The sequence below is a fragment of the Stenella coeruleoalba genome, assembly GCF_951394435.1.
Source record: "Stenella coeruleoalba genome assembly, chromosome: 10".
Lineage (NCBI taxonomy): Eukaryota > Metazoa > Chordata > Mammalia > Artiodactyla > Delphinidae > Stenella > Stenella coeruleoalba.
Window position 1 is genome coordinate 89129757 of NC_137156.1, and position 20593 is coordinate 89150349.

Here is a 20593-nt window from a genome sequence, read left to right on the forward strand (position 1 = left end):
GCCTGGGAGATACAAGGACACACACACAAACATACACACAAAAGAACACACAGAAAAAGTACCACACAAGCTGTTAGGCAAATATATACCCACTAACATAAACGTACAAATACATAGTAAGAGTATCAACATCAACAACACGTACATTCATTCATGCACACACACAATGAAAAACAAACAAAAAGGGAGAGATTGAGATTATTCCTCTGTGAAGGGATCAGGGAAAGTTTGAGGAAGTGCCTCTGTTAGTCTAGATGATGTGTTTGGAGACTAGGAAGAATACAGTTTAGGTTTGGGGGGAAAATGGTTGAGAAATCAGAAAACTCTTAGGTAAAACTAAAACCAACAACTGTGTGTATATTCGGAGTGGAAAGAGATCTCTTGACTATTAGTGAAAGCACTGTGGTTTTGGTAGGTTTGAGAATGGATGTGATATTCTCAGGCAACAGTTTTCGTGATGAGACTGGTTAATTCAGTAACAGTGATTATCCAGAGTTTAAAATTGGCAAGATAGTGGTAATGTTAAATTTGGGTGCTAAATTCTCCTAAGACAGCCCTGATCACGGAAGTCCAGACTGAATACAGAGGCTAAAAAAAAAGTAACAAGAGAAAATGGAAAGACTGAAAGGATGGTTAAGTGTTTGTAGGGAGATTGGGGGATTTATCTTCCTTATGCCATCTGTTAGTGTTATTATTTTTGACATCTATCATGTATTGGGACACTGCGCTAGGCACTGTAAACACATCATCTTTTCTAGCTGTTGAGCTGTATATTATGAGTATTAACCAATTTTGGTGGATGAGAAAGTTGAAGTCTGAACAGACTAGGTATATACTCTTAGCTAACAAGTGGTAGAGCAGAGATTCAAACTGAGGATGATCTGATCTCAAAATCTGCCCTATTTAGAAATTTCCATGGTTTCTCTCTTGTTACAAATACCTTGATAAACATAAAGGTCACTTTAACTGATTTTACAGTGAATCATATTAATCTTGATTTTAATTTAATTCCAATCCCTTGTTGCATCTTGAAACTCTTAGCATAAGACCTTTTATATACCAGTGATTCCATAATATGCCTATTGTTTTTTTAAACTTTCACATCTTCATCCTTAAGAATATTTACCTTCCCTTGGTGAGATTTTGAGGCTGTTATGCAAATAAGCCCAATGAAAGATCCTGTTTCTGGAACTCAGAAAATATGATCTCTTGATAATCTGCATTATATGTATGAACAATGAGATTTAGCTGATTAAAGGTCTTCCCTGGGCTTCCCTGGTGGCGCAGTGGTTGAGAGTCCGCCTGCCAATGCAGGGAACACGGGTTCGTGCCCCGGTCCGGGAAGATCCCACATGCCGCGGAGCGGCTGGGCCCGTGAGCCATGGCCGCTGAGCCTGCGCGTCCAGAGCCTGTGCTCCGCAACGGGAGAGGCCGCAACAGTGAGAGGCCCGCGTACCGCAAAAAAAAAAAAAAAAAAAAAAGGTCTTCCCTGCAACTTTATTGCGAAGGTGTTGATATGGATAAAAAGCAGGTGAAACATCAACAAGCCCACTAAGAATAATAGTCGCTCACTTCACTACAATGATTTATATTCCCACAGTGTTTTCACACAATCTGGCCTCTCTGAACAGGTTGTATGATCACCATTTTACAGGTGAGAAAACTGAAACTCAGACAAGTTATATAATTTTTTAGTGTCACACAGCTGAGATTTAAGTGCTAGCACTCTGACAACAAGGTAGGCACATATTTTGATATACTCAGCTGTTCACCTGACTTTGTAAAACCAGCTTTGAAAGTCAGTACAGTGGAACAGTGAAAACTAATGACTAAAGTTTTGAGACCTAGAAAGATCCTTTTCTTATGTGATGTTGATATTAAATTAACTTTGATATCTGTCAGATGTGATTAATAATAATCTTGTGGAGTCAATAAATTGTAAAATTTAAGCAAGCATGGAAAAGTAGAGCACTTGTGCCAGATCCAATTTTGTCAAATATTTGTAACCAAATGACATTCAAAGGGGTTTCCACTATGTGTGGAGTTGATGAATTATCAATATCAGTGACTGTCACTAAGTCTTTATTTTCCTTAATCCAAAAAAGTATTATGTTTATACTTGATCCTATAAGACAAAAATACTGAAACGTAATATACTATGTGTGTAGATGTGACACACAATTATGAGTTTATAAGATGTCCTTAAATCATAAATCTAATGTATCTACTGCAACATAATTTATTTAATAAATATTGATTATAAGCTATGTTTCAGATACTGTGTTAGATAGATATGAGTAAAGACCAAGTTTTTAAAAAAATGATGATAGATAACAAATTAATCACTATGGCAGAACCTGACTGTATATCCACCCAATTCATTTTCTCTTCGTCCTGGGCACATAGATAGACCACATGTCCCTACCTCTGTATAGTTACAGGTAGCTATGTGACAGAATTCTGGCCAAAGGTTACCAGCCACGCTGTGGACCCACCGTGCTGTGTACCTGCCGTGTACCATTCTTCTGGCTCTTTCCTCTTCTGGGGATGACCTTGAAAGCCCATTATTAAAGATGGTAGAGTCACAGGAAGAATCCTGAGGTTCTGAGATAATATGCCCTTAACTAATATAATCTTCATTATAACAGAAATTATATACAGAAATTGACAGGAATGTCTACAGTCCTTCAGGTCAGAAAATAGTATGAAAATAGCTTCCAAAAAGGTTAAATGTGTGACCTGGTATTTCTTTATCTACTTAAAATAGATTAAGCTCATACTATATATTAAGCTCATACTATGCACTAGGCATTGTGCTAAATGCTGGGGATAAGCTAGAAAATAATACAGATAAAATCCCCTAATTTGTGGAACTGGCATTCTGTTGTAGGGGAGACACGGTTAAGAAAAAAGAAACATAACATAATCATTGATTATTTAAATACTTTGAAGGAAATTAAAGGGGTAATATAGAAAATGACAGAGTGGTCAAGGAAGTCTTCTTGGGAAAGTGATAGTGAAGCTAAGGACAGAAAGTAGCTGACAACAGAACCAGAACAGTAGACTTTCTTGACTATTAAACCAAAGTTCCCATCTAATTGTAGGAAACAGCTCCAACCCATTGAACTAATCGGACCCTAACTGAACTCCAAAATGTCATTTATTTAAACTTCACTTTGATTGTCCATAACGTGGCACTATTGCCCTTTTCAATAATATCATGAAAATGGAAAATTTCTATCCATATATAAACACCCACAGGAGTTGAAGGTGCTTGACACCTAAAATGACTTTTCTAATTAGCATAGTTTACTATTTTTAAGCTCCTTAAATTTCACATGCTCAGTTATTCAACTGAGCTGAGACTGACAGCAAGATAAATCTTTTTAGTTATTCATGATTAACTTGAATATCATCATAGTTAATATTCCTTAAAGAAGATTTAACTCGAGGGAAGCTGAATTGAACAGAACTCTGGAAGGCACTTTTTAGTGAAGATGATAAAAGGATACTCTTAAACTTAACGATAGGTGTGTTTGACCAATAAAAGCATTTCTACACTTATTAGAAAAACTATAGGAGCAAGCTCATGTTCTTTCCTATAGTCCCATGTAGGAAGGCATTTATCACTCCTGTCTATGGCTGGTTACAGAAGTTTATCTTAGAGAACTTAATAAAGAAGAAAGTACTAGATAGGAGATATAAATATGAAGTTATATTAAGAAATCTCAGAATCACACTGGATGAGGTTTTTAAGATATCAGAATAGATTTCTGATTTACATATTTTATCCAAGATGCTACAGAAGGGCGCTTTTAACTTATGGATAAATGATTCTAGAATCTTTAAGTTGTTGGGGTAGTTGAACAATTTATAAATGAGGAGGTAACACTCAGGTTGTAAGTGTGACTTAGGTACTTGGGAGCAAGGGAAGAAGAGGGGAATCGGGTCCAGGTTCTCTGAGTATGTGCTCCTGGCCTCTTTCCACCACACCACCCATATCTTCCCAAGGTTTTATTTATTTACTTATTTACTTTTTCCCTGTGTGCTGCTCTTACTAAGTACTCTTAATGTTGATTTATTTCTGGTTTATATTTTTGGAAAGTATAATGTCTCCAAATATTTTTGAAAATATAACCTTTTTAAAAATTCCTACCAAAACAAGGAAACAAAGGAAATAAAAAGGATTTTCTAGATGCAGTTAACGGATATAATATTAAGGTCTACTTGAAGCATAATTTTAGTAACTTAGATCCATAACATTCATGTCTTCCTATTTAATACTTCATATATACGTAGTTTATTAGAAAAATCTTACCACAGAAAATCAATGTCACTTTTTGTGGTAGTAATTAATTGTTTTAGATCTATAAAAGACTATAGACAGCTTTGGATTTTATTCAGAGGATTTTCTCACACTGCCAGACACTTAGAGCAGTTACATTATCTTATAGTGTCACTTACATATATGTTAATGCTCAGAAAAATCCTACAAGTAAGTATTATCATTATTACCCATATTTTAGAGATTAGGAAACCAAGGCTCAGAGTGGGAAAACAAATTATCCAGTATCACACAACTGCTCAGTGCTGGAGCTTCTATTTGGCTTTAGCATTCTGATTCTAGAGCTTATATTCTGAATTTCTAGGTGGTATGATTTCCCAATATGGTTTCTCTGTTGCCTCCAGGGTTATTTATTAACTAAATGCCAATTCTTTCAAGTTTGTCTCTCTCTCTTTTTTCTTTTTTGCTTTCAATCTTATATATGACCACACAAAAACAAATGGCAACAAATACAATAACAAAAAAAAACCTAAGAACTCAAACAGAAAACCTAAACAAGGACTTTTTTTTTTTCTCACATCATGACAAACATTAGGTGTTTCATTTGACACCTCTTTTCCTTCTGTCTATTGCAAATGCCAGACCATTCATCTAATGGAAATAATACAATGAATACTATCTATTGAGTTTCTCCCATGTGTCAGGTGCTTTACAAGCCTTATTTTGCTTTTGGAATCCTCACAATTTTTAGCCCCATTTTACAGATGATGTAATCCAAGAGTTAAAGTAAACATAGAATTGAAATAACTTACACAAGATCAATTATCTGGGCTAAGTTCTGTGGGTTTTTTGTTTTTTGAGGTTTTTTTGTTTTTGGGGTCTTTTTTTGCCTCCAAAGTCTGGGTTCTTTCCTCTCTGAACTTGCTAAGGAAATATCCCTCATCAGCACTTTAACATGATTCCCAGGTGCTTCACTTGCACATTAAATTGGAGAAACACTGTATTAGGCTACACATAATGCTGCTTTCCTTTTCTAACCAAGGATTAGAAATAATGAAGGCAATAGTATAATAAATATATAAAATAAACAAAACCCCCAAATCACTCCTAGTTGTTACTACCAGATAGATTTGGAGATATATTTCATCTAAAAAAGGCCAAACAGAATGAAATACAAATAATAAGAAAATAAAAAATAGCTCTTAGAATTTAAAAAATATGGTTAAAAAAATCTTAACATGGATTGGAATATAAAATTAATCACCTAAAAATTAGAACAAAAAAACAAATAAATAAAAACAAAAAATAAAGAATGGAACCAGAAACTAAAATACCACATTTGATTACTTGGATTTCCAGTGGGAGAACAGAATTATACAAAATTAGCAAGGGCTGATGAAATAAGAAAGAATAATAGACACTTTGAAGAACAGATTTTATGTTAAAATGCCCCACACAGTGCCTAGTCAGACTGAATAAAGACCTTTACTTGACAAGGCAATGGGAGCTTTCAGAAGCTAAAAAGGATAAGAGAGACAACTATTAAAAGCTTCAAGAGAAAAAGAAGAGACCACAATCAAAACAATGAGTAATAGCATGAGATTCACACCAACGTCACTATATGCTAAAAGTCAGCAGACACACTCCTTCAAAACATTGAGGGAATATTTTCAAACTGAATTCTATAACTAGACAAACTTGTCATTCAAATGTGAGGACAAAAAAAAGACATTTCAGATATGCAAAGGATCAGGAAACTTTGGAATCAAGAAAGCACAGAAAAGCAGCAAGGGGATTTTGCCTGAAGAAAACCACATTACTGTGTAGAAATAGTCAAGAATATAGCAGAAGCACAAAGATATCCAAGACAAAGACCCCCATGACAATCAGAGGAATTGATAGTATGATAGAGAACTTAAAAAACCTTAAGGAGATAAACAGTAATTGATGGAGTGTAAAAACGTTGAATACATTTGAACTGCACTCTATTAAGTGATTTAAAAATTAAGACATTATAGGAAGAGGATACCCTGAGCATCCTAATTGGCTTTATTATGTGTATTATTTTCCTGCTCATAGTGATGTGTAAGCAGTTTTAAGAGTTTACATCTTCTAAAATCAATGGTTATGGCTAAACTCAGAACATGTGGCTACAGTTTCAGAAAAGAATATGAAATTTAAATTCAGGTAACATAAAACTAAAAATACAGATGAAAGCTGAGAGACCAAAGATGGTGAGCAGAGATGGGTGGGGATTGTTAGGCTAGGGTAAGATTGCTTATGTCCTCATGTTGGAAAAGTTATTTTGTGTAAGTTAATGGAATGAAAAATTGAGGTTTAAGTATTTTGTTTAAAGTTCTAGGCAGGAACTAAAAAGTGATGTGTAAATATATTGAGAGGGAAGATGGAGATGGGGTTGGAATTTTTGAGCTAACTTTCAACTATCACAGCAGAAAGACTATAAATGATACCTTGTAAATATTATATAGTCATGTAAGACTTTTATAGGCAACCATAGGAAGAATCTAAAACCCAAAAGAGTCAAGTTATGAATTTTATTCAAGTGGAGAAGGTTGTACAGTGGGAGAAATATGACAGGAGACTATTTTCATTATAAGTACTTCTACGGTGTTGGAAAATTATAGCCCTATGCATTCATAGCTTTGTTAGAAATAAATCTCTTTGTTTCATATATCTTTCAAACCAAAGAAAGTTAAATCCTTACTGAATATATCTGAAAGATGATTCACTACAAATTAATTTTAGTGAGTGATATTTTATATAATTTTCCTTTATTTGTAGGTAAATATAGTCATGTTCTTATAAAAATGTTTCTGCTACCAGAAACATAGGCATTCAAAAATTTCCATTTGTGACAGAATTTAATATGTTTTGAAATACTTAACAATATTTTGATGTTGCCTTTGTCTTTGAGTTTGCTTTGAGGTACATAATTTAACATGCACGTTTCTGATACTGTATACAAAGATGATAAATAAGGCCATTCCTGTTCCCCAAGGTGTACAGTCATTATATTGTGATGGCAACATTGACAGTAACATACATAAAGTATTCAAAGTACTGTGGTTTCACAGATATCTGGATTTTGTTATAAGGCACAAAGTAGAATGAAAGAGTAAGAAAAGGAAGTAGAAGAAAGATCTTTAATGAATTATGAATGAATACTGGCAATTATGAATGAGGGCTTGTCTCATTTCTTCCAATAAGATGAGGCTAACGTAGGAGAGAAATGAAAATGTGGTAAAATAGGCAAGGTGCCCATAATTTGATGTCAGCTCCTCATCTTTCCCCTGCTTGAATACTCTAAAGAAAAGCCAAATTACTCAATTTTCTGTTAGTACTATTGACTGACAATAAGCACCTCAAGAAAAACTGTAGCAGAAAATACCCTTTCTCAAAGCAATGTTTAGACTGTAGCAAAGTATCCTTAAAATGAATATTGAATTTAATGTGTAGAAATGTCCTTAGAATGTCTCCGTATAACTCCTAGTGATACTAAAATGGCAATTGTTTTACCAAACTGTAGTTTTATATGAAATGTCTAATATTTGGTGGCTTTTTACCTACAATGATGGAAGTTTCATATGTTTTAAACTAATGTATGGATCTTTTAAAAGTAATTATTATTTGAAATAATATTTTTATTTATTTTTATTTTTTTCAATAGATCTTTATTGGAGTATGATTGCTTCACAATATTGTGTTAGTTTCTGTCGTACAACAAAGTGAATCAGTCGTATGGATACATATATCCCCATATCCCCTCCGTCTTCAGCCACCCTCCCACCCTCCCTATCGCATGTCTCTAGGTCATGGCAAAGCACCGAGCTGATTTCCCTGTGCTATGCTGCTGCTTCCCACTAGCTACCTATTTTACGTTTGGTAGTGTATATATGTCGATGCTACTCTCACTTTGTGCCCCACCCGCCACCCCACCCTGTGTCCTCAAGTCCATCCTCTATGTCTGTCTTTATTTCTTCCCTGCCACTAGGTTCATCAGTACCATTTTTTTTTTTTTTTAGATTCCATATATATGTGTTAGCATACGGTATTTGTTTTTCTCTTTCTGACTTACTTCACCCTGTATGACAGACTCTAGGTCCATTCACCTCACTACAAATAACTCAATTTCATTTCTTTTTCTGGCTGAGTAATATTCCAATGTGTATATGTGCCACATCTTCTTTATCCATTCATCTGTCGATGGACATTTAGGTTGTTTCCATGTCCTGGCTATTGTAAATAGTGCTGCAATGAACATTGTGGTACATGAATCTTTTTTTTGTTTTGTTTTTTGTGGTACGCAGGCCTGTCAGTATTGGAGCCTCTCCCGTTGCGGAGCACAGGCTCCGGACACGCAGGCTCAGCGGCTGTGGCTCACGGGCCCAGCTGCTCTGCGGCATGTGGGATCTTCCCAGACCGGGGCATGGACACGCGTCCCCTGCATTGGCAGGTGGATTCTCAACCACTGCGCCACCAGGGAAGCCCCATGACTCTTTCTGAATTATGGTTTTCTCAGGGTATTTGCCCAGTAGTAGGATTGCTGGTCATATGGTAGTTCTATTTTTAGTTTTTTAAGGAACCTCCATACTGTTCTCCATAGTGGTTATGTCAATTTACATTCCCAACAACAGTGCAGGAGGGTTCCTTTTTCACCACACGCTTTCCAGCATTTATTGTTTCTAGATTTTTTGATAATGGCCATTCTGACTGGTGTGAGGTGATACCTAATTGTAGTTTTGATTTGCATTTCTCGAATAATTAGTGATGTTGAGCATCTTTTCATGTGCCTCTTGACCATCTGTATGTCTTCTTTGGTGAAATGTCTATTTAGGTCTTCTGCCCATTTTTTAATTGAATTGTTTGTTTTTTTTGATATTGAGCTCCGTGAGCTGTTTGTCTACTTTGGAGATTAGTCCTTTGTCCATTGTTTCATTTGCAAGTATTTTCTCCCATTCTGAGGGTTGTCTTTTTGTCTTGTTTATGGTTTCCTTTGCTGTGCAAAAGTTTTGAATTTTAATTAGGTCCCATATGTTTAGTTTTGTTTTTATTTCCATTTCTCTAGGAGGTGGGTCAAAAAAGATCTTGCTGTGGTTTATGTCAAAGAGTGTTTTTCCTATGTTTTCCTCTACGAGTTTTACAGTGTCTGGTCTTACATTTAGGTCTTTAATCCATTTTGAGTTTATTTTTGTGTATGGGGTTAAGTAGTGTTCTAATTTCATTCTTTTACATGTAGCTGTCCAGTTTTCCCAGCACCACTTATTAGAGAAACTGTCTTTTCTCCACTGTATGTTCTTGCCTCCTTTGTAGTAAATTAGGTGACCATATGTGCATGGGTTTATCTCTCGGCTTTCTATCCTGTACGATTGATCCATATTTCTGTTTCTGTGCCAGTACCATACTGTCTTGATTACTGTAGCTTTGTAGCATAATTTGAAGCTGGGGAGCCTGATTTCTCCAGGTCTGTTTTCCTTTCCAAGATTGCTTTGGCTATTCGGGGTCTTTTGTGTTTCCATACAAATTGTAAAATTTTTTGTTCTAATTCTGTGAAGAATGCCATTGGTAGTTTGATAGGGATTGCATTGAATCTGCATGTCAATTGCTTTAAGAATCAATATTGTGAAATTGAAATATTTTAAAATTTCAGGTGTACCTATATTCTTTGTTTCTTCAAATTCACTTAATTGTAAGGGAAATGTATTAAGTAGAGTGACCCCCAAATAGAGAATTATGAAACACTTCCACCCATATTTTAAGTTTTGCAGAGTAATTCATTTTTTTGTACTCTTTATCTTTATTGCATTTTTAATAATATTTTAGCATAATTTTCAAAAGATTGAAAAAATGTATTTAGATTTGATAAACCATGTTTACTTTGAGTTATAATTTAGTAGAATTTATAATTTAGCAGAAAACTAGTTTTTTAGAGGTTCTTATTTGAAAAAAAATGCATAGACTCTTGGACTAGAAATGAATTGCATGAAACCAGTGTTAATCTAATATTTGAAGCATAAATATCTTCAAGCGGAAAAATTCAATAGAATGTGAAATTCAGCAGGAGAAACAATTACACAGGATATTGGCTATCATTGCTTTTATTTTTTAAATTCATCTAGTTATCTTATATTTCATTTGTGTAGTCTAAATATTTTCTGACAAGTACCCTTGCCATTATGCTACTAATGATGATAATTTAAAAACCAAACACTTTTGGATCTGTAATAACCCGAATATCTTTCTGGAATTCCTTACTTCTTCTCTGTTTATTTTTAGGGTAATATTCCTCTGCCATACTTAGTCCAAATGGTTCTGACCAGTTTAGATGGGGCTAAATCTTATCCTGCCCTGACTCTTACTCCCTAGGGCAAGTAAATAAAAAATGTCTCACCAGTTAGCATATTCAGCTTCAGGAGCCATAGGAACTGCTTAAGGCATGTGTCTGTGATCCAAGGTAATGAAACTCATTCCTGGAGTTTTGGTGGTTAAGCTAAAGAGAAGTGTTCTGTTCAGTAGAACTGCTAAGTGAAAAGATAGGACAAGCCTAAAGCTGTCAGAGGTCAACATGTGAAGAAAGACAGAGATAGAATGTTGAAACATTGTTTGGTCTTCTGGATGCAGCTGTGCCTGAAGCTAGTACTTCTCCAGACTTTGCATTCTATACCAATAAGTTCTCTTTAATTTTAACATTATGATTATGAATAGATGAATAAGACATAACTGTGAATTCGCCTGAAGCTCAGAGTCTGGTAGGGGGAAACATACAAATAAAAGACTCTAATATAAATGGATGTAAAGAACTGGGGCCTAATCTTCACCCCATTTTATCATTTAAAATTCTGAGGCCCAGGGAGTTTAAGGTGCTATGACAAGTGCCAGAGCTTTCACATCCTTTCATGGATCTGCCCTATTTTCCCAATAAAATGACATTTACCTTATTGGCAAAAAAGTCATTCTGTCCTAAAAGTAGTCCTGTCTCATCCAATTTTCACCAAGACCCAAATTAAAAAGTCTAAAAGAATAATATTGTGCTGTCTTTGTGCTCTGAAAAGGCATATGAGGTGGTAAAAAGGATGAAGTGATTATTAGGAAGTAGAAACCCTGGTGTCCTAAGTTGAATTAATATTTGTCAGCCAAGTGGAATTCAATGGCTCACTTATTTTTTGAATTACCAAAATTTAGTCTATTTGGTTGCTAATTCTTTATCTTTCTTTCTAGAAGTCATATCACTCATCCAGCCAGCGTTCCTTTAACAAAAAGTGTATTGAGTACTTTCTTCTGGGGAACTGTGGGAATGCCATTTAATGTGTTGATGGGATAATATTTGCTGCAATGGGATAGCAATAGCAAGAGGGAAAAAACCACATTTATATAGAAAATCATAAGACCTTAGACTTGGGGGGTATCTCATCCCATGAAAGAACCTCCTGAACTATCTTCTGACAGTCACCCATGATTTCTGCTGGAGTAAGCCGAGTATAAAAAGCACATTGCCTTGTCAAATAGTAGATGCCCCATATATAAATGATGGAAATTTGCCACTTCACAAGGCACATGTGTTCCTTGTTGGTCCCTAAAAGGTGCCTTTTGGCCCAATGCAGCCAAAAATAAATAGATAAATTAAAAAAAAAGTACATCTAAACACTTAAACATGCTTATATTTGTGCATCTGAAGACAGCTCACACTCTTGCAAACATCTCAAATGTATCTTTGCATCATTCCCAGCAAATCATTTTCAAAATAGGAATTTGTGTAGCAGTCTTTTTTCTATATTACATTTTACTCATGTCAACAAAGCAAGTATCAGTATATACACACACACATACTCAGCACACAAATAAAAAGTACTCTCTTTTATTCAAGGCTATAATCATAATAATGTTAGTATTAGTAGTAGGGTAACTAAGTGTCCTGCTTACCTGTACTGAGGGGGGTTTTGTGATGTGGAATGTTTAGTTTTAAAACCAGGACAGTCCTAGGCAAACAATCCCAGGTTGCCTGTAGCTAAGGGTTCCTGGAACATGGGGTCCTTAGTGCTATAGCCAGGAAAATCTCAGGCACACTTGGAGGAGTTTGCCTGACACACAGTCTTGTCCTTAACAGACTGAAAGTGATAAAGTAATTTATCCATGGGGATTAAGCTCATCTGTAATTTGAATACCCAGATTTCTCTGACTATAAATTCTACACACTTTCCATTACAATTAGAGACCACCTGAATCAAATGTCTTCCTTATTTTTGTATTTTCCACTTTTAAATAATGGCTCAAATAAGTTATGTAATAAACTCTAAGGATATATCTTCACTGAAGCTTATATGGTGTAGCATATAGCTTTAACTAATTAGATTATATTCAGACCTCTGATGGTTGCCCTCTAAGGTGGCATCCCAACGGGTTCTGTACTTTCTTTATATTTTTGTTCTTATTTTATTTTCTTGTTCCTTTATATATATAATATGAGGAATCTAGAGGAATAAGTACTATAATTCACTACCCAGAAAGTAAAGAAGTAATTGTAGATTTTATGTTTATCAGAAATAAGAGCACCAGCAAAAGCTTTACAACAGTTCCTCATTTGGAGCTTCTGAGTATCCAAACATTTCTAAATTAATATCCAAATGTATAATAATTGTTCAAATCAGTCTTGTGTGGGGGGGTATGACATAGCACAAGAGTATATACGTGTGTGTATACATATCTGTATACATATACAAAGATGTATGTGTGGGTTTTTTGTTTTTTTTGTTTTTGCTTATTTATGCAAAGCCATTGCTTCCAGGTATGAGTGCCATTAAATTAAAAAAAATTTTTTTAATAAAATAAATTCAAAAAACAAAAAACAAAAAAACAACTTAATCCATCATACTTTCTCACGTATTCCCAGGAAGAACCAAGGCATGGAAATAGTCATTTTCTTCAATTTTTCCGTAGCATTTGATGCTCCTTTACATGAAAATTTAAACCTCTTTCTTTGCTTTCTTTTTATGTCATTGTACTCTGCTGATGTCTCTGAATGCTTCTTTCCATCAGTAATATTTGATGATTCTTAGCTTCTATTTGTGTTATGTTTTTCGTCCCATCTCTGGAATAATAATGATAGTTACCATTTCTGAGGTCAACAAACAGGTTGTATGATAATCTTATTTAAACATCCTACTACCATCAAATGTAGATTTTATAACCTCCATTACAAATAAGTAAATTTAGGCAAGGGGGAGGTTAAGCAAAGTGCACATAACCCATAACTAATAGCAGAGATGGGATTTGAATTTAGATCTTTGTGACTCAGAGTTTTTACATTTAAACAGTAAAGTAGATCTCTTTACTAAACTGGCTGGTAAACAATCAGTTCTACACTGACCATCTTTGAGTCCCTCTCAGCATTAACACAGGGACTTATATAAGTAGATAATCAGTAAAGATGAAAGCATGGATTGATGAATAAGAGGATGGAGGGATGAATAGATTGTCAGTTGTCTGGATGAAGTGATCAGTGATTGTGTTTAGCTGGTTAGGAAACATTAGGAGGAATGACACTTAAAACTATAAAAATGACAGATGAGGGATAATTTTTTTTTTTTTTTTTTTTTGCGGTACGTGGGCCTCTCACCGTTGTGGCCTCTTCCGTTGCGGAGCACAGGCTCCGGACGCGCAGGCTCAGCGGCCATGGCTCACGGGCCCAGCCTCTCCAGGGCATGTGGGATCCTCCCAGACCCGGGCACGAACCCGTGTCCCCTGCATTGGCAGGCGGACTCTCAACCACTGCGCCACCAGGGAAGCCCCAGATGAGGGATAATTTTATTGGAAAGATCATTAATAATCATTCAACATTATGGCATATCATTCTGAGTTTCACATGACCCTTTGTACTTTCTCTGTGATGTTTTTCTTGATTTCCTGTTTGTAGTTCAACGAAGGGTCAAATGCTATCCTTTTTCATGTAATGATTTAAGTAAATATTCCAATATATGGATGACCAGTGTCTTGGCTGAAGTAAAGTTATTAGAACTAGAATCAGAATTGTGGGTTTGGCTTACATTAATAAGAATATTTTTTTCTTACACTATAGTTTCTCATGGTTATATTTCAATATTTTGAGTGAAATTAGTTTAAGAAACAAATGTGAAGTTCTCTATGTTTCCTAAAATTACATTGACAATATGGAAAACGTTTCTACTTACTGTTTTAAAAAAAGAAAGAAAGAGTCTCTTAAAAGTGAAGGGACTCACAACTCACTGGGTTTACATTGCATGCCAGGTATAACGGTAACCTGCATGGTAAAAGCAAACCTCATAACCTGCATGGAAAAAACAAACCTTATCAAGTATAGAAAAGATGAAACACAGTAAGCGTGAAAGACAAGAGATACTCTGGAGAATGAGACTGATTTTATGAGAGCTAGAGACCAGAATTCACATGTAATCTAGCAATTTTTCTCTAATGCTTTTCCAGAATTCTTTGATATTTGATCTGTAGGATACACAGAGAGCCTGTCCACAGGAACCAAGAGGTCTGAAAAAGGAACCCCCATTCAGTGGCCAGAGGTAGATGGAATCAGAAATGTATTTTGTGATTATTACAAAACTGAGTGGGAAATGGACAATCATATTGGCCCAAGCCAGTGCCGGAAACCAAAGGTGAAGAAATGTCTGCTGAGGATATTTGTTGACAATTTATTTTGACGTTCAGTGACATCTTAAGAAGTCTAAGGTGTTTTTCTAAAGATTACTCTATTTGCATTTAAATCAACATGTGGTATTTTTAAAAAAATCCTATTTGCTGATAGTGGAACTTGAAAAACCAGACATTTTTTTTTTTTTTGTCCCCTCACCAGTAACAGTTTTTTTTTTTTTTTTTTAATTAAAATAACTTGTCAGCTGAGTTTATGTTAGAAAGCATCATGGCAGAAACTAACATGGCTATTCAAATAACATGTCTTCCCAGTAAATGTTCCTTACATTCAGTGTGTTCTTTATTAAAGTCAGTGTGACTGGGGCATATGGTATTCACTTTTAAACTTAGACTTAACAGAGGAGCATTAGGAAACTTTTGGAGATGATGGATATGGGAATTATCTTAATTGTGGTGATAGTATTGCAGGTATATGCATGCATACATTCGAATTCATCAAGTTGTGTACATTAAATATACAATTTATATCAATTATACCTCAATAAAGCTGGTAAAAATACTTTCAGATAGAATGAATTTAAACCTGGGTGACTTGTCTTATTATGGAAAAGTACAATTTAGTTTTTTAGAGAAGTTTGTAAGATTTTCAGAGGGTCACTATAAGGCAAATCAGTAAGATAGCCTTATATAATGAATCATTAAAAACATCAAAGGTTTCAAGTAGTATAAAGAACTAAGAACATGTTTAAGTAGGGAGTGTCTATGACATGCAGTCTGCTATATCATTGTTTAATTTGATATTTGATAATAGCAACATTAGTATACCTGAAATCTAATTTATTCCTGGTTACCTGATTATTTTGGAAAGCTGAAATTGATAATTAAATTGAGTTTAAAAGTCATTTTTTAAAAAACCTCAGAGCACTATTGTGTTATCACAATTGTAAAGTTTTTATTTCAGGCATTCTTTATCTTAATTGTTAAGTATAAACATGGAAATACGTTACAGCATGGTAATGTTTCTTATCTTGGTTGAGGCAAGGATGTGCAGCTAGATTTGGGATTGACTCTTGAACTTTGTGTTCTCAAGCTCTGTGATATTTAAAGTGAAGAAGGAGGAGGAGGAGGAGGAACAGAGATTTAGGCATTTTGCATGCATTGTTTATGACAGTTCTGAGAGAAAGATATTTTTAATTCTCGTTTCGTAGGTGAAGAAACTGTAGGTTGTATCAGTTTAATGATTTATTTACAAAAGTTTGCTGTCTGAATAAAGGCATGGCTGGAATTAGATACCAATTGTCTTTGGCTCAAAAAGTCAGTGCTTTCTATTCACTAAACAAGGCTGCCATGCCAAAGAATATGTTATTTCGCTTCCAAATTTCACCAAAATAATTGCAAGTACGTGATCACAGTGGTTGTTCTTCTGGGTATCCATTGTCAATTTGAACTTATTAGGCCATTAATTTCCATACTATCTGGAAATAATCCTGAAATATTTTAACGTAAGTCTCTTTTCGTGGGGAGTCTCTTTCATTAACCATGAAGTAACTTATGGTTAACTGATGGAGTTGAATTTAAGGTTGGAGCCAAATCTGTCTGATTCCAAAATCTGCTCTCTTCTCATCTCCAGATTATAATGCCTTATAGTTAAATGTATGAAATACAAAGCCCAATACCCAGGGTTACTGTTATTAAACTGTGGTGTGGGATTCTCCATGAGGCTTTCTACTCCCAGATGAGAAATGATAGATGGAAGCAGGCAATTCTTTGTTCTGTTTTCTGTTTAGGTTCAGCATCTGTAGCTTTATTTCTCATGATTCAACAACTGCATTTCATTTCAGGGTGTGTTCATTTATTTTATGATTTCTTTCATGTGGTTTATGGAATTTTGGTGAGCATTTAAGCAAAAATAGAACAAAGCATAGATTGGCTTTAATTATTAATGAGGTAGGCAGTTTTTGTACCCTGTTCTTATTGTTTCTCTTAGGATTATAATTGTATCTTATTTTATAGGAACTGTAAACAAATGCAAAGTTTTCAGCTAAACACAAATTCATAACATTTCAAGGGTTCATAGTCATTAGGAGGAATCATGTGGATTTTATTTTGTAAAAGATACTCAGTAGCTAATTATATTATGCCGTGGGCAGTAAACTTACTTTTAAAGTAAAATAAAAAATGCCTGTTTTAGACAGTAAGAGTAAGTGAATCACAAGAATTTCTGTCCTGATAGGTAGAGAATTAGAAGGAGTATTGATCTTGCTCTTAAAATTTAAAAAAAAAAAAAAAAAAGACTAACTTTAAATTCATGAGTTTTTTGTTTTGTTTTGTTTTGTTTTTTTTGCGATATGCGGGCCTCTCACTGTCGTGGCCTCTCCCTTTGCGGAGCACAGGCTCCAGACGCGCAGGCCCAGTGGCCATGGCTCACGGGCCCAGCCGCTCCACGGCATGTGGAATCCTCCCGGACTGGGCCACGAACCTGTGTCCCCTGCATCGGGAGGCGGACTCTCAACCACTGTGCCACCAGGGAAGCCCCCATGACATTTTTTGAAGCCAATGGCAGAACACCCAACTAAGCGAAAATCTAAGGAGAGAGAAGTGAGTACAGGAAGGACACTGAGCACTTGCTCACTTGAGCAGACACAACCAAACTGGTTAGAAGAGTTCGGCAAGACTAGATGACAAATTAATGAAGGCAAAGTATGGCAAATTCTTGTGAAAGGACAGTGGGAAGCACTTGTGGGCTACAGAAATTGGCTGAATTTGTTCCTTCTTTGCTTGCAACATCTTTCTTCATAATCCTCTCCAGGCTCACACACCAAAGATTGGAAAGAGCCCTCAGACTTCATTGTGAGGTAGGCCTGGGAGATGAAACATAATATATTGTTCTCTTAAGTGGATGTGGAAAAATTCCACAATCTTGTGCTGAAAGATTGAATTTTTTGTCTTTAAGATAAGACAAAACTCAAGGGAATTTTGTCTCATCGTTCCTACTCAAAATCATTTTTAATAAAGTTTTAGGCCTTACAAAATAAACAGATAAAAAGCATACATACATTTTGGGAAAGAAGAAATACAATCATCTCTATTTGTGGATGGCATGATTATCTATGTCAGACATCCCAAAGATGTAAAAAAAAATCCCAAAATGAACAAGTGAGTTTTATAAGTTTGTGGGTAGCAAAAATATGTACTTCTATATGCTAGCAATGAGCTACAAAAAATAGAAAATTTAAAAATCAGTATATTTCTTAAAAGCACCAGAAAATGAAATAATAGATATACATCTAATAGAATAGGTACAGAATCTTTATTAAATCCACAAAACACTAATTAAAGAAATCTTTTAAAAAAGACTTAGACAAATGCAGAGTTATACCATGTTCATCAATTGGAGCACTCAGTATCATTAAGATGTAAGTTCTGCCTAATTTGATCTCTACATTCAATACAATCTCAATCAAAATCCTAGCAGGCTATTTTTTTTATTGCTGTTGATAGATATTTCCAAGCCAATTCTATGGAAACACAGAGAGACTAGAATAGCCAAAATGATTTCAAAAATTATGTAAAACCAAGTCTAGCTTATTTTCTCAGAAATATGTAGAATTGTTTTAACTGTAATGGGAGTTTGTGGGAATTCAGTCATGATGTATGTCATATAAGCCAATTTCATAACTTACAGAGCTGCAGTAATCATGATTTCGTGGTAGTGCTAAAAGAAAAGACACAGAAATTAATGGAAAAAAATAGAGATACCAGAAATAAACTCAGGCAAATATAGTCATTTGATTTTTGACAAAGGTACAATGCTATGAAAAAATAAAGATATTTTAGAAAAATTATTAAAGTAAAGTATTCTTTATGCTAGATTTATCTCAGACAGTTTTAGTTTTAGAATCACTGATCTGGATCTAAGATACTGTGTTAAGAAAGCTTTGGTCTTTGTTAATTTGAAATAGAAGGAAAAAGAATTTATACAAGTTGAGTCTACTTAGGAAAAAGAAAGATTAATGTGTGTAATAAGAGTTTCCATGGAAAACATCCAGAATCTTAAGATTGGAATTCTTATCGAGTTCCAGGATATCTAGAATACTATATGTACAGAAGTGAGGAAGGCTTTGGATTGGTGTGTTTTACTGCACAGATATGTAGAGAGAAACTCTTGAAAAATCTAAGGTGGCTGTAGCTTACAGTTAGATGCATATTCCCCCTAACTTCAGGGCCTCTTCCAGAGTAAGGGAGAAGGGAACAGAGATGGAGAGATAGAGACAGAGAGGGAGGGGAGGAGAGAGGAAAAGAGAGAGAGAAAAGAATTCCTGGCAGAGAAATTGATCACAAAATAAGACAGTCCCTGCTTTTCCTTCTTCCTAGGCCAAATGTCACATTATTTTTAAAAAGCAGCTGTATGCTAAGAAAGAGAAAAGAAATCTATTATATTTGATTTTCAAAAAGGCTTCAAAAGTGGCACAGACTACAGTAAGGAGGTATTTGAATGATCAACTGAATTGATCAAAATTAGTATCACACAGATAGATTATATTCTTTATGATTTCTTAGCATCTCCTATTAATCCAATTGTATTCTGGAACAGAGGCCCTGAGAAATAAACTCTTGTGGGATCCACTTTTGTCACCATTTCCAATAAAAATGATTAAAATGCACTTAGGAGTTTTCTCTTGCACTACCTATCCAGAGATACTTAACTGAACACAACAGGTGTTGGACCAGAGATTCTCCAACACTGTCGTTAGTTTTGTCATGTTCAAATCTAGAAAAGGACATGTGATTTTAGCAGTTTTCTGTGGAGCCCAGGATTCCACAGAACAGACTTAGGGGACCCCACAGGAACAGCTCAAAAGGGAGGGATAGAAGGGGGTCTGTTCATCTGCTTCAACCAGAGAGGCCTAGTCTTACCTGCTTTATGTCTTAAAACTCTGTGTAATGTATTATGTTGTGCTGTGTTATGTTACATTATTTTTTTTTTTTTAAATTGAAGTATAGTTGATTTACAATGTTGTGTTAATTTCTGCCATACAGCAAAGTGATTCAGTTATACGTATGTATACATTCTTTTTTCATATTCTTTTCCATTATGGTTTATCCCAGGATACTGAATATAGTTCCCTGTGCTGTACAGTAGGACCTTGTTGTTTATCCATCCTATATATACTAGCTTGCATCTGTTGATCCCAAACTCCCACTCCATCCCTCCCCCACCACATTATATTTTTAAAATAGGGGGAAGGGAAGGGAAGGCTCTGTGGGTAAAAAGTCTAGAAAATTATAGGTCTTTGTAACTATGAAGTTTTGTACTTGCAGCTTAATAACATATATCAAGACTGAAATCCTATAATTCCCATTAGAGTTAACATAATTTTGTATATAATCTCAACTTGGTTTTACTCACATAATGCTGAATTAGAAATTTCAAAACGTGGTTTTAAAGTGAAGGGGATCAGCAGCAGCAGAATTAGATATAGGATTTAACATTGAGTTAGTGACTGGCTTGTTGTGACATTAACGCATACATGATAGATATTATGTATGAATAAATAATCATAGCTAGACATATTAATGGCTGCAGTGTTGTCATGGAATTATTTAAACAATGTTTAATAACAAATTATTTCAAACTTCAAGGTAAAATTACCT